This window comes from Oryctolagus cuniculus, chromosome X (assembly GCF_051225735.1).
Source record: "Oryctolagus cuniculus isolate XC-2025 breed Fujian yellow rabbit chromosome X, ASM5122573v1, whole genome shotgun sequence".
Taxonomy (NCBI): domain Eukaryota; kingdom Metazoa; phylum Chordata; class Mammalia; order Lagomorpha; family Leporidae; genus Oryctolagus; species Oryctolagus cuniculus.
Window position 1 is genome coordinate 56,128,467 of NC_142888.1, and position 5,515 is coordinate 56,133,981.

General features: G+C 38.0%; 1 non-coding gene across 1 annotated transcript; it reads left to right on the top strand.

Moving 5' to 3' along the window:
• Positions 1 to 2,448: 2,448 nt before the first annotated feature.
• LOC127485015 (U6 spliceosomal RNA) lies at positions 2,449 to 2,555 on the top strand. Its single transcript, XR_007912222.1, has one exon. It is a non-coding gene; the product is annotated as a U6 spliceosomal RNA (small nuclear RNA).
• The last annotated feature ends 2,960 nt before the right edge of the window (positions 2,556 to 5,515 follow it).

Below are 5,515 nucleotides of genomic sequence, written 5' to 3' on the forward strand. Positions count from 1 at the left end.
ATGCCATCTCACTAATCCAAGTGATCAATTTCAGTTCACAACTGATCACACTGATAGGTCTAAGAGTCAAAGGGATAACACAAACAAGACTAGTGTCTGCTAATACTAACTAAAATAATCAAAAAGGTAGAGAACGATCCAACATGGGAAGTGGGATACACAGCAGACTCATAGAATGGTAGATGTCTTAAACAGCACTCTGGCCTCAGAATCAGCCCTTAAGGCATTTGGATATGGCTGAAGAGCCCATGAGAATATTTTAGGCATGGAAAGCCAAGACACTCTGGGAAAAAAAAAAAAAAGAAGACCTAAATGAAAGTTCTCTGTGAGTGAGATCCCAGTGGAAAGAACGGAGCCATCAAAGAAGGAGGTACCTTTCTCTGAAGGGATGAGGGAACTTCCACTTGGACTAAGACCCTGTCAGAATAAGATTGAAGTAAGCGAACTCAAAAGGCTTCCATAGCCTTGGCAACTCATGACTAGAGCCTAGGGAGATTTCTGACGCCATAAACAAGAGTGTCAAATTGTTAAGTCAACAACAGGAGTCACTGTGTACTTACTCCTCATGTGGGATCTGTCCTTAGTGTGTTGTCCAATGTGAAGTAATGCTATAACTAGTACTGAAACAGTATTTTACACTCTGTGTTTCTGTGTGGGTGCAAACTGATGAAATCTTTACTTAATATATGCTAAACTGATCTTCTGTATATAAAGCGAATCGAAAATGAATCTTGATGTGAATGGAATGGGAGAGGGAGCGGGAGATGGGAGGGGTGCGAGTGTGAGGGAAGTTGGGGGGGGGGAAGCCATTGTAATCCATAAACTGGACTTTGGAAATTTATATTTACTAAATAAAAGTTAAAAAAAAAAAAAGGCCGGCGCTGCGGCTCACTAGGCTAATCCTCCGCCTTGCAGCGCCGGCACACCGGGTTCTAGTCCCTGTCGGGGCACCAGATTCTGTCCCGGTTGCCCCTCTTCCAGGCCAGCTCTCTGCTGTGGCCAGGAGTGCAGTGGAGGATGGCTCAGGTACTTGGGCCCTGCACCCCATGGGAGACCAGGATAAGCAACTGGCTCCTGCCATCGCATCAGCGCGGTGCGCTGGCCGCAGTGGGCTGGCAGCGGTGGCCATTGGAGGGTGAACCAACAGCAAAGGAAGACCTTTCTCTCTGTCTCTCTCTCTCACTGTCCACTCTGCCTGTCAAAAAAAATTTTTTTTAAAAAGTTAAAAATAATAAAGAAGACGTGAACTGTCTAAAATACAGAAACTAAGTCACATTAGAAAGTTAGGACGAGAATATTTACAAATATTTATCCTGAAGATGTCTTTTTTTTACATCCAATGTAACTAATGCATTTATAATTTATTTATTTAAATTTTATTTTTACTGAAAAATAATTATATATATTTGTAGGATACAATGAAATATTTTCATACTTATATACATAGTGACAGTATAAAATCAGGCTAGTAGTATTCATAGTTAACACAATAACACTGAGAGGTAAGGAAATTGTAACCATTAGCATGTTTAAGCTGGGGAAACTGAGGCATAGATGCAGGCCCACATTAAAATCTTATTAAGAGTTCCAAACTAAGTTTACGTGACCATAGAGCATCACTCCAATAGACTGCCAAGTAACAACTCCTCTATTGCTGGCTTATCCAACCAAAGTTTGTTTCTTACTCACATTACTTGTCTAGCACAGGTCAGAATAGTTTTTATACTTTAAAACCAGCACATGTAGCTAAAATGGTAGCGAAGTTCAATGACCCAAGGATGAAACGTGCCTAACTGAGCCAGAATATTTGTACTTGAAACTGTGCAGTATTCCTTGAGGATGGTCTGTGCCTAATGTAAATACAGGAATGCGAAATCACATCCAAGAGAAACAGCAACTTAGGAACTTATGCAAGTCAACAGCTGTGACCTCAGTCAAGCAGGCAGTGGAGTTTTCATTCAGCAGGCTGTGCCTCATGCTTCTTTGGCTAGAGCTATGTATATTTAATTAGTGTCCTCTCACCTTCACAGTACATGTTTTTCCACTTGACAGTTTCTGGCACCAAAAGAATGTCCTTGAGAAAAAAAAGTCAGGCCTATTGACTGCTAAGCATATTATTTGACTTGGTGTTCAACCATTCTGAAGAAAGAATTGGGAATAATGAAAGACAGTGGGGCATACAGCCACTTTAACTGACAGTGTCAGCTCGGTCGAAGCTATTGAACAGTTCCTATTAAATTAGCTTAGCTTCATCTCAGCTAGTTAAAGCTGGCATGCTGACAAATTAGTTTCTATCTGTAAAGAGAAAAAAGGGTAAAGAAGAACAGATTCACATTTGAGGGTTTAGTGACAGTCACATCTCAAGGTCAATAAGAATATGTCCATCACAGAACAGTGTGTGTCCCATATCAATACATTGGATGCTCAACTTCAAAATATTTAGCCCTCTTGCTCACTTTGGCAGCACATATGCTAAAATAAGAATGATACAGAGAAGATTAGCATGGCCCCTGTGCAAGGATGACATGCAAAATATTTAGCTCTTCACTAGGTAAGTACATTCTTCCTGATGAAAATTATTTCATTATTTCTGGGAATTTTAATTGAGATAATTTCATGTTTGGTTGCTTGTTGAAAATCCAAGTGCAAATTTTATTTGTATTTCCAGTCATAGAAATGTTGCACTATATTGTGCCCTACTAGTTAAAATAATCATAAAGATGTTCATTTTCTTACCAACATATGTTTGAAATGACATCAAGAAGAATGTGGGATATACAATTTTAAAGAGAGACAAAAATTGGTCCCAAATGATTTTTTCATCCTGTGGGTCATATTGTAGGCCATATGGAGTTTCAGATTTTGGCCAATGCAAGAGGAAATAACTGTTGTCAACAGAATCTGAGCCACTTTTAGGAATACTTTTGAATGTGGAATAAGACCCTTAACTCCTTTAAACAATTGTTCCTTACATAAACAAATATCATGCATACATAAAATTGCTTCCTTCTTTATATTGCTCACAATCAAAGGAAAATTTATCCTAGAGAAGCCAGAAAATGCACATCAAAACAACCTTTGCTGATTCATGGGTATAGTGAAGACTTTGTCCCATCACTTGGTAATCTCTCCTTTCATTCTTCATTTACTTAGCCCCCTTTTTGTTTTCAGTCGTGGCATTTGCCCATGCCAAATATCTTCACACTCTCAAATCCTCTATTCCCCATCTCTATACTGAGGTTTATTTTGGACCTCATTTTGGTAAGTATGTAATTATATTACTCTGTTTCAAAATTTTAAATAGCTTATGGCTCCTGAAGAATAGCTTTGAATTTTATTTGTTTCATTTTAAAATGTATTTATTTAGGAGGCACACACATGAACACACACAGAGAGAGCTTCCAAATACTCCTAATGTGCAGTGCTGAGCCAGCGCCTAAGCTGGGAGCCAAGAACTCTGTCCAGGTCTCCAACATGGGTGTCAGTAACCACCATTATCTGTTGCCCCCCAGGGTCCACAGTAGTAGGAAACTGGAGTCAGTAGCCTGAGCCAGGAATTAAAATCAAATTTAGCTACTTGAATGTTAGATGTGAATATCTTAATCATTAGGCTAAATACTTGCCCCTGAACATTATATTTTTTAAATTTATTCATATAAAGCAGATTTCATGTATTGCATGTACAGTTTTAAATACATAATGATACTTCTCACCCTCCCTCCTCCTTCATTATTTTTCTTTTAATTTTTGTGATGACATACTTTCAATTAATTTTAGAGTCATAAGCTTAATCCTCCACTAAATGAAGAATTCAACAAGTAGTAAGTAGAAAGATCACTGTTCCTCAGGAGTGTAGACAAGGGTCATAAACAATCAAATACCAAGGTGTCAATTTCACTCATGTGCATTACTTTTTTTGTACTTTATATATTAAATACCACAAATCAGAGAAAACATATGATATTTGTTTTTTGGTGACTGGCTTATTTCATTAAGCATAATGGTCTACAATGGCATTCATTTCGTTGTGAAAGCCAGGATTTCATTCTTTTTTATGGCTGAATAGTATTCCATTGTGTATATATACATTTTCTTAATCCAGTCACCATTTGATGGACATATGGGTTAATTCCATATTTTAGCTATTGTGGATTGAGCTGCTATAAACATGGGGGTACAGATACCTCTTTCATATACTGGCTTCATTTACAAATCGCCAGTAGACACAGAAAATATTCTCAGGATTACTAGCTATCTGGAATATGCAAACAAAAATCACAATGAGTTTTCACCTACCCACAGTTAAAATGGCTATCATTCAAAAATTTAAAAAAAAATTACAAATGCTAGCAAGGACATAGAGATAAAAGGTACCCTAACACTCTGTTTGTAGGAATCTAAACTCATACAACCATTACAAAAGACAGTGTGGAGATTCCTTGGAATCTGAAAATAGGGACTGGCACTATTATGTAGATGGTTAAGCTGCCGTCTGCAGTGGCAACATCCCAAATGGGCACCAGATTGAGCCTCGGCTGTTCCACTTCCAATTCACCTCCTGATAATGTGCCTGGGAAAGCAGCAGAAGATGACCTAAGTCCTTGGGCCCCTGAACTCACATAGGAGACTTGGAAGAAGCTCCAGGTCCTAGCTTTGGCCTGGCCCAGCCGCAGTCATTGTAGTCATTTGGGGAGTGAACCAGTAGATGGAAGATCTCTCTGTCTCTCCTTGTCTCTCTGTAACTCTGCCTTTCAAATAAATAAATAAATCTTTTTTTCTGGTTAGAATGTCTTTTTTAAAAATTTTATTTAAGGTATACAAATTTCATAAATTTTATATATACAAATTTAGGAACATAGTGATACTTTCACCCTACCCTCCCTCCCACCCAAGCTCCCATCCTTCTTCCTCCTCCCTGTCCTATTCTCACTCTTATTTTTTACTTTGTACTCATAAGATTAACCTTACACTAAATAAGAGTTCAACAAATAGTATGAAGAAAAAAAAGAAACACTGTTCCTCAACAATAGAGACAAGATCTGTAAGCAATCATCCAATCTCAAAATGTCAATTTCACTCCAAAACATTACATTTTAGGTAAACCTTTAAAAAAAAAGAAATCTGAAACTAGATCAACCATATGACCCAGCCATCCCACTCTTGGGAACATTGTATTATAATGAGAGAAAGTGAATGAATCTCTATTTGGTAGAATTTAGAGTTTATAAGTTGTCACAAAATAAATTATTCTTCAAGAAGATGTCATAGTCACAGGACCCATTTGGCACTTCTCCATTACTCTATCTGCATTCATGACTACTCAACTCCATTCTTCTTCCCTCCAGCCTCCTCCCTACTGATTGTTAGTCTTTAGGTTTCTGCTTTATGTATTAGAACACTGCATTACAAGTTACCACAAAAACTAGTGGTGAAAACAGTAACAAGCATTTGGCAAGAATCTGGGTCCTGGCACAGGGTCTCTCCTAAGGCTGCAATCAAGATGTCAACAATGGCT